Source organism: Fukomys damarensis, unplaced genomic scaffold, assembly GCF_012274545.1.
Source record: "Fukomys damarensis isolate Sample0158 unplaced genomic scaffold, DMR_v1.0_HiC HiC_scaffold_24, whole genome shotgun sequence".
Classification (NCBI taxonomy): domain Eukaryota; kingdom Metazoa; phylum Chordata; class Mammalia; order Rodentia; family Bathyergidae; genus Fukomys; species Fukomys damarensis.
Genome location: NW_022900936.1, coordinates 18,956,641 through 18,966,411, shown reverse-complemented (window position 1 = coordinate 18,966,411; position 9,771 = coordinate 18,956,641).

Below are 9,771 nucleotides of genomic sequence, written 5' to 3'. Positions count from 1 at the left end.
AAGCCATGAAGGCCCAGCATAAGAAATACATGGAAAAAATAAACGCCCAACATAGGAAAGAAATGGAATCCATAAAACAGATTCAAAAAGATATACAGGAGATTAAACACTCCATTGAAAGTGTACGCAACAGAATAAAAGAATGCGAAGATAGACTCTCAGATATAAAAGATAAGGTTGCAGTCAGTGACCATGCAAAGAGAGGTCTCTTAAAAACAGTAAGAGATATGAGAAATCGACAACTCCTAGATGATGCAAAGAAGAATAACATAAGACTGATAGGAAATCCATGAAGTAGCAGGAGAACACACAAATGACTTAAAAAAGCTGTTCGCAGAATTAATGAGAGAAAACTTCCCAAACAGAGGGAGAGAATTTGACATTCAGATAACTGAGGCATATAGGACCCCCAACTAGCTACAATTTTAAAAAATCTACACCTAAACATATAATAATCACTATCCCAGAAAACCAACAGAAGAACAAAATACTACAAGCAGTAAGAGAAAAGAAACAAATCACATGCAAAGGAAAGCCCATCAGAATCAAAGCAGACTTTTCAACACAAACCCTTGGGGCAAGGAGAGCCTGAAATGAGATATTTCAAGTACTAAAAGAGAAAAACCTCCAACCTAGACTGTTGTATCCTGCAAAACTCTCTTTCAACATGGAGGGGGAAATAAGACACTTCCACAACAAAGAGCATCTGAGAAACTACATGAATATCAATCCAGCACTACAAGCAATTCTGAAAAAGATCCTAGAAAAAGACAATGAAGGCAACAACACCATGAGGCCCAACAGAGCAAATCAAAAAGGCAATGCAAGAAACTAAAAGGAGAAGGTAAAAAAAGTAAAAAGAGTCAACAAAAGGCCAAGAACATGTCAATAATAAGTCAGTACATATCAGTTATAATCATCACTGTCAATGGCCTCAATTCACCAATCAAGAGAAATAGACTAGCAAAATGGAATAAGAAGCAAAATCCAACAATATGTTGTATACAAGAAATGCACCTAGGGCAAAAAGAAGCCCATAGACTGAAAGTGAAAGGATAGAAAACAATTGTCCATGTGACAGGATCCCAGAAAAAAACAGTGGTATCAATCTTATTTGCAGACAAAGCAAATTTCAAACCAAAACTGATTCTAGTATTATTGATGTAGAACGGTACTGTATCATACCTCCGTGAATGTAAAATATCTTGTACCTGCTTTATGATGCAGAGTAGTGACCATGTTTCATCAGAGCTATATTTAATGATGTTACTCTAGAATTTTCTCTTTCCAGAGGATTATTAAAATGCTAATAAAAGAAAAATGGTGCCAGGTACCACACCAGCAACACTTTGCTGTTTTCTGGATATTATTCTTTTCTTTGTGTTGTTGTTGTTGTTGTTGTTGTTGTTGTTGTTGTTTTATTTTGTTTAATGGAATGTGCTGAATGTCTATAATTTTGTTCAGAGGACTGCAGAACCTGGAAAAGCTGTTGCTGCTATCGATGAATAACATACTGTTATTATTAGTCTTTTTATATAAATGTAAATATATATTCACAAACTCATATAAATACTGCTATTATTAGTCTTTTTTATATAAACATATATACATATAAATTGAATTTTGGGAAACTTTAATGGTGCTGTCAGCTTTGGAAAAAGTTATCCCAATTTACTGTGTTGAGTTGGCATTGTACAGAAATGGACAGCCATATTGGTCTAGAAATGTTAATTTTTTTAATTTTTATTTTTCCATTTATACAGAGGTAACACATTGTACTAAATATGTAAGGTCATATCTACGTGGGTTTGATTACAGCAACTAAAAAGTATTCTCTAAATAATGAAAAAAAGAGTAACATAAGACTATAAGAGCAAGAAGCAGTTTAAATATGTTAAGGGACCATTTTAATCTTCAGAATTAAGGGTTATTTTATTCTTACATCATTGCCTTTTCTCTTTTACTTTTCACTTTAGTTTTATTTTAGTGTCCCCTATTTTTAATGTTCATACAGAGATTTCTTTAACTGAAATACTGAGTAGTTTCTCTGGTGGGGAAAACTATCATAGTACACAGGATCCTAATGAGATACTTAATAAGGTGAAATAGGAAGCAAAAGGCTAAAGGAGTAGGGAAAGTGGGAAGGGTGGGGGAAAAGTAATAAGGGAGAGGAAAAAATATGAGAAATTGAAAAAAATGGAAATAAAGCATTTGTAAATGGGGAGGGTAGGAGGGGGTGAAGGGAGGGCAGGCACAAGGGGAAAAAATGAGAATTAAGACCTATTTTGTAAAGGTACAGGATCCCAATGATGAATGTAACTGTATTGTATACCTAGATTGTACCAATAAACTTAATAAAAAAATGAATTGAACTGGAGATGATTATTCTAAGTGAAATAAAGAATGAAATGACAAGGATTACATGAGCTCACTAAAACTTGGAATCTAAAATGTGGAGCACATAGATGTTGACACTGGAAAGGTCGTTATCAGAGTCTAGGGAACAGGAAAGAGAGCAGCAGCGATCAGATGTAAACTGGTTGATCTATGGGTAGCACATTATAGTTAAATAGCAGAGAATATCTGGTGTGCTCTTACTAGGAAGGGTGTTAGTACTGTTTTAAAATTTTACAAAAATGGTTTTTAGAGTTTTATTTAAAATAAGTAGTGTTTTAGGAGTTAGGCATGGTAAATCTTACTTCAATATTACACAATGCATGTATAGAACAAAACTGCATCATATAAATAAGAAAAATTGCTATCTTTTCATGATGAGTTACATATAAATGTAATTTAAAATAAAAATACCTATGATCGATGCAGTTTTGATCTTCACTAATTAAAGAGTGGAACAGGAGCCACATTTTTAAATGTAGGCAACTCCAGTCTCACGTTCATGTTTGGACACCAACTGTAGCAAGCTGAGATCTCAAATTCCACACTGGGGTATCACCTATGGGCAAGCAACCGGACAGGGCCCAAGACTTTGTTTTTCCTGACTTGAGGGTGAGTGAGGAAGAATGATACAAAGACACAGAGTCAGTATAACACCAGAGCAGCCAGAGGGTTCTTGCTTCTAACAGAGGAGTCCCAAGCCTTTGGCTCGCCTCACTTTTATTCATCAAAACATGGGCACAAGCAAAGTAACTCAAGATTGATCTGCTTTCCAGTGTCCATTAGTACATTCTCTGTTAAACAACTTAAACAAGACTCTCTTAAATTTTCCCTAATATACAATGTGCAATCACCCCTAAGTGTGGCATTCACCTTCACGGGGGCTCCTTCTTTTTGTGGAAGCTGGAACAAGTATAACATTTTCTAGAAGTAACAAATATATCCCTAAATATAATACAATGTTTTTATTTTTAAAATTTCATTTCAATATAATACAAGTTGATATTAATAAAGAAAATATTTTAAAAGTCTTATATGAAGAATTAAAGCCAAATTTTATAACAAATTAATAAAAGGATAACTTTGATTAATACATTGTGTACCATAATCTTGTAAGAATGACCAAAATGTTAGAGTACAAGTCATAGACAAAAAGCCACTCTTGTGAAAAAGAAACAAATAATAGCACAAAACTTTATTTTCAGCGAATTAAGAGAACCTAGAAATATAAATGAAACAAATTAACATATATATTGAACAATTTTTAAAACCACAGAATATATATTTTGGGGAATTTTAGAACTTCTCCCTGAATCTTATTTCTCTATCTTCTTTTTTATTTAACATTCAAGGGGAGCTATATACAGCCACTGCAGAATTTACATAAATTAGAAAGAAGATATGGGTTATTTTTTAAAAACATATATGAGAGAAAGAATGAAAATTTTTAAACATTTGAAAATTTATGAGGTAAATTAAATTAGTGGCCAATAATTGATATAGTTTTCAGACAAGCTCAAAAACGGTAAAATAAATTGTATAAATATAAAGAAACTATAGATGAGAAAAAGGCATAATAAATTTTCCAGTAATTTAAAAGAAAAAGAAAATCTTTCCTATTTCATTGAACATTTTATAAATAAACTTTGAAAAAACTGCCTTTACAAGCAAAATATGTGGTTTAAAAATCTAAAAGAAATGAGAAAAAAAATCAATGGGTTTATATTGATATTTGACAAGCACAAGCAAACAATGACAACTATAATAAAAATTGATATATTTGCCTGGCACAGTTCTTGTTAATCTATTCATAGTTGTGATGGTCAGCTATTTAAGGCAGAGAAGCCTCCGTGATATATTTGGGAGATTTTAGGTAGTCGAGGTTGCGTTGAAACTATCATATTAGTTTATATTTTATAAAATTCTGAATACTTGCATTTAATTTACCTATTTTTAAATAGTATACTCTTTTTACTGTAGTAGAATGATTTAAACAATTTAGAAATAATTAAATATTTTAAATAATTATATTGTCAAGAATAATCTGATGTTCATGACAATTCTATTCTATTATTTCAAAAGAGTAAATCATGTAAAACACTTAATATTTGTGACAAATGTTCAAATATTAATATACTCTACTTCTGTTTAACTATGTGTGCATGAAAAATTTATGTCTTTAATTATCTACATTTTCAGTTGATGAGAAAGACAAATGATCAAGTAGTAGCTGAAATCAATGTTGCTGGAAAAGAAGGCAAGGCTCTGTATCTTTTACTATTTAATTTGCTGAGTTCTATCTATTTTTTAATACAGTAGCTCTTGATATATTGTGTTTCTTGGACACTTACTCATAACAAAAACATATGAGAAAAATTAAATATTGATGTTCACTGTAGGATAGTTGCAGTATTTCATGATCTTTTACCAAATAAGCAATATTTCTACTTGCCAGGATATTTTCTGTTGATGAAAGATTATTTTTCTTCTCACTCCAAAAGAAATCCACAAAGTCATTTTGAAATATATTTAGCTGTTATGGAACTATTTACTTCTTTTCAGAAGCAAGTAGACATAAAACGAAGTAGATTTGTTGACAGAATTGTCTTTTCCTTGTGATAAAGCAGGTGACTTCACTGCTTTAAAACAAGTGATTTTGCAGCTTAGAAACATGGCTGTAAACACCTACACAAAAAGTGCACAATATTTTATGATAAAAAGTTGACTTTTTATCTAGTACTACTTTCTTTTTTTTTTAATTTAAATTATTGGTGCATTCTTGGTAGACAGTACAGTTACATTCGTTACTGGGATCTTGTACCATTCCATGCCAGGTCTTGGTTCTCAGTTTTTCCCCTTGTCCCCTTTCCTTTATCCACATTAGTGTAACTTTCAAAACTGGGAGAATTGAAATTGATAATAGATCAACAAATAGAGTATTGACTACCTTAGTCACCAGCAAAATTTTTAATGATCTTTAACTTGGCAGGAAACTCAATCACCAATTTTCTATCTAAAAAAATTTGAAAATGTGTCTATCTAAGTAGGTATTCTCTTAAATATAATCTTAGTATTTCCAAACGACTCAAGTAAACACTCCGGGTCTCAGGTACATTCTTTGCTACATTAAAGGAAACTATGAAAGAGGAATGTATGCATATGTGTGACCCATCAATCAATTTCCTTACTGATTTACATGGAAAATCTCAGGAAATTCTCCTCTTGACCAAAAAAAATTTATTTGGAAGTCAATATTAAAAACAAATGGTGGCTGGAGATTTAGCTCAGTGGTTCCTCTGCCTGCCTTGAAAGTGCAAGGTCCCCAGTTCAACCCCCTGGTACCAAAAACAATCAAACAAACAAAAACAAATGAAGCAACGTAAAACAATTTAAGGAACTACAAGTTATGAAAATATCACCGAATGTTTTTCAGGACATTTGAGAGAATTTACCAATGAACAAATCATTTATTGTTATTAATGCTCAGCAATGGGAATGAGCCCCATCTCCTGAATAACAAGACAATGTGATGGAACTTGATCTTTCAGTACACTCTTGAAGCTTCCTGACCACCTAAGCAAAATTAAGTACATACAAATCTTGAAGATATAAAATACTAATGTTTATATGTTGCAAATAATTATGCAAGAAAAGCCAAAAGTTTAGGATTTAGGAAGATACAAAAAAGTAACAAAATATCAAGGGAAAACACCATGAAATTATTTCATCTGAAATAGTCATTCAAATACAGTTAAAATTCAAAAGGAAAATAGAGAGACAGATAAGTAAAATTGTAAAAATAATACATATGTCAAATTTGTAAGATGTGAAATATGATACTGTAAGAACTTTAAGTCCATTGTAAGATTATACTACCACTGTCTCGTTTTTAATGTAAGACAGAAGACTTATTCAACCAAATGGCCTGACCTATATCACAGGTCATTTAATTGATAAATTCAAGATTTAAATGAAACCTCTAACACCAGAGCTGGCTCTCTCAATGGAGTGTAATATTAGGAAGACTCTGTATTAGGGAATAAAATAATGGTAATAGAGGCATTCAAGCCATGTGCTTTTGATTTTTAATATTCACATGAATAAGAAATATAATATAGGGCTGGGAGGAAGTCATGAGATAAAATTCTGAACAGCCATGTAAAAGGTGGCATGAAAATGCAATTTAAATGGGCCATCAAATGATAGTTTACTTCACAAATAGATGAATAAATAAATACACTTATGGTTGCTAGTATATCACTTACATGTAATTTATCTATTTCTTCTGTTACTCAAGTGTATAAATTTAAACAAAATACTTCTTATATAACAGACATTGTTACACAGCAGAATCCTGATAATATTTAATTAGCTGTTGAAATAATTCATGAAAATATTTGAAAGTTATGCAAATTAAGTTTAATATGATAGTAACAATTTTAGATATAGTGATACTTTATACTATGTAATGTACCTATGTCTCAAAATAGGGATGAGCTATACTTAGGTTAATTAGTGCATATGAATATATAAACACATATGTAAATTACATATATAATATATGAATATAGGTTAGCATATGCTTAATATTTTCAAATTTAGCATCAGAAATAAAATTTGAACATAAGTTTAAGTAAATATGATTGCACATTTTATTACATAGTTAAATTTTTATCTAACTACTTAACTCTCTTTTTTATCTATAAAATGCTAAAATTTACCTCAGGTTAATGAACTAGTTCTAATACTTATATTCCTTATGAATATAGTCTTTCCATTTAGTAATCCATGCATGTCTGTCAGTCTGCCTGTCATAGCAAGACACCTTAGATTTCTTAAATAACTGAAATTTACATCTCACCTTTCTGGAGGGAGAAAATCCAAGATCAATGTATCACACGATCATTTTCTCCTTAACTCTCTCTCCTTGGTTTGCAAGTGGCTGCTTTCTTGATAAACTTTCATCTGATTTTTAATCTGTGCACATGTAGCCATTCTTACAAGAATATCAATGATTTGGTTCAGGCCTGAACTTGAGACTTTATTTAACTTTAATTACATCTTTGAAGTTATTATCTCTACGTGTACTATTGGGGGCTAGGAAAACAAAATGGGAATTTTAGGGGAACACAGTTCAATCCATAACAATGTAAAAACAGGAATGCAGTTCATTCAATAACCACATAAAAACATGCACGCTTTCAAGTATAGATTGTCATTTGCTTTGAAATGAGCTGTTTGATATAATTTCTTTCACCATGATTTTTTTTTTGCTCCAACATACTTTGTATAAACTATTAAAAATCAGTTGGCATTGGCAAAGGTTTAATTCCTTAGAATTACTACATAATAATCCACTGTATGGGTTTATTCAAGACAGCATCTTAGTGAATAACATACAATATATTACTTCTATCACATTTTTACTTTGAACCAATAAATATCTTTGTAAACATACTTTCACGTATGGGACCTTTTAGGGTTTTATAACAAATTCTCAAAAGTGTGATTGCTGGATCAAAGGCTTTTGTATTTTGAGTTTTAGAAGAAATTGCAAAATTGATTTTTCACAAGCCAGTAAACTTGGCATTTCTGCCAAATATCAAATGGTAATCCTTTTATCAAAGACTCCATAGTAATAGGGCTAACTGATTTCTATTTTTTAAATCATGACTTACTTAAACTTAACTTTTAGCATTAATAAATTTATTAGATAATTTACCATTGCTTTCCAGATTTAAATTTATTTCTCTGGAAATTGAAATATAGTCTCCTTATTTAGACTTCATATGAGTTTTTCTTGATAATTTTAAATAATAATAATAACTTAAAGAAGATGCATAACTCTGTAACTAACACTCTTAAATTATTTGCCAGAAATCTATCTCAATAATTTGCTGAGAGTGCCAGCTAGTAATTTTCTTGGAAAGAAGTTAATAATCTAGGAAGTTATTTTAGGATCTAACTTGGCACAGGACAAAGACTGGTGACTATGAAAGAGAATGGTGCAAAACTCAGTAGTTTCATGGGATGGAAAGTTTGAAAGATTGAGACCTCAAGTATGTGGCTTTTTTACCATAAAACACATTTACTAAATGGCAGTGCATTACATAAAAGGGGAATTAAAGAGTCAGGCTGTAAGTTTGTCATGTTTGCACTCAAAAATCAAAATCCTGACAAGCCAGAGGCCTTAACAAATGAATAAGCAGTATGTAAAGAAAGTCATGGAAACAGTGGCACATTTGTGCTGAACCTCTCCAACTGCTTTACACATGAGAACCCACAGTTATAATAAATCCAGATAAGGCCTCTATGTACAAAATGTGGCAGAGAAACCAATGGCAAACGTGGAATTGAAGGGGGAAATTGGACCCACTTCTAGCTCCAAGTTGGAGAGCTTTAGTAAATTTTAAAATAGCTCTCAATGAGAAGCCAAAGACTCAAGTGAAACACTGAAGTGCTGAATTAAAACTTCTGCAGTATAGCAGAAAAGTGGAGACAAAGAAACGGCTAAATTGCAAATCCAATGCCCTGGCTTTAATCACTGTAGGCAGATTTTAAGTGCCATTTCGCAGGTGAAGGGAATTTTGCCTGTTCTAAGTCCACCCCTGATTGGAATCTCCTGATCATCTGCCCCAACCACACCTCAATCTCACTTACCATATTCCAACAGAAGTTATGTACAAAACTCTTGATAAATAACAATTTAGAAGGTTCTATTTTTATACGAAATGCTTGGCATGAATAAAAATTATTAGACATTTGATAAGAAAAAATATAGAAAAATATAGAAAAGAGAAACTACCAATAGAAGCAGAACTACAAGAGAAGCAGAATGTGTGCCTCGTAGGACATATGCTTAGAATAACTATCTTGTTATATTTGAGAAAGCAGCGGAAAAGCTTTAGTAAAAACATAAGGAAATGCAGAGATTAGCCCAAACCTGACAATTATGTAAGAGTAGCACATGGATGTTGTGAATTTGAAATGCACAGATGTATATCATTAATCCAATGAATGAGTTTAATAATTAGTTGAAAACAGTGAAAGACAGGATAGGATCATATGGTTAAAACAGGTTTATTTAACTACTTTCTGAGGCAAAAAGGGAATAGGAGACTAAAAAGAACATGCATAGCATAGTTATAATCGTCTACTACATCTTCAATTGGATTCTTAAAGAAGATGAATAGATAATGGACTACAAGCAGTGTTTTAAGAAATAAGTGTCAATAAAATATAGGGTCACAATGTCAAAGAAAGTCATTTGCTGGGAATGAAGACCCTCGAGAATGCAAGAAATTTAAAGTCTTGACAGAACAAAATTTATTTCTGTAGAAGGGTGTGCAACATCTCTAAGGCGAGGAAGCAAGCACA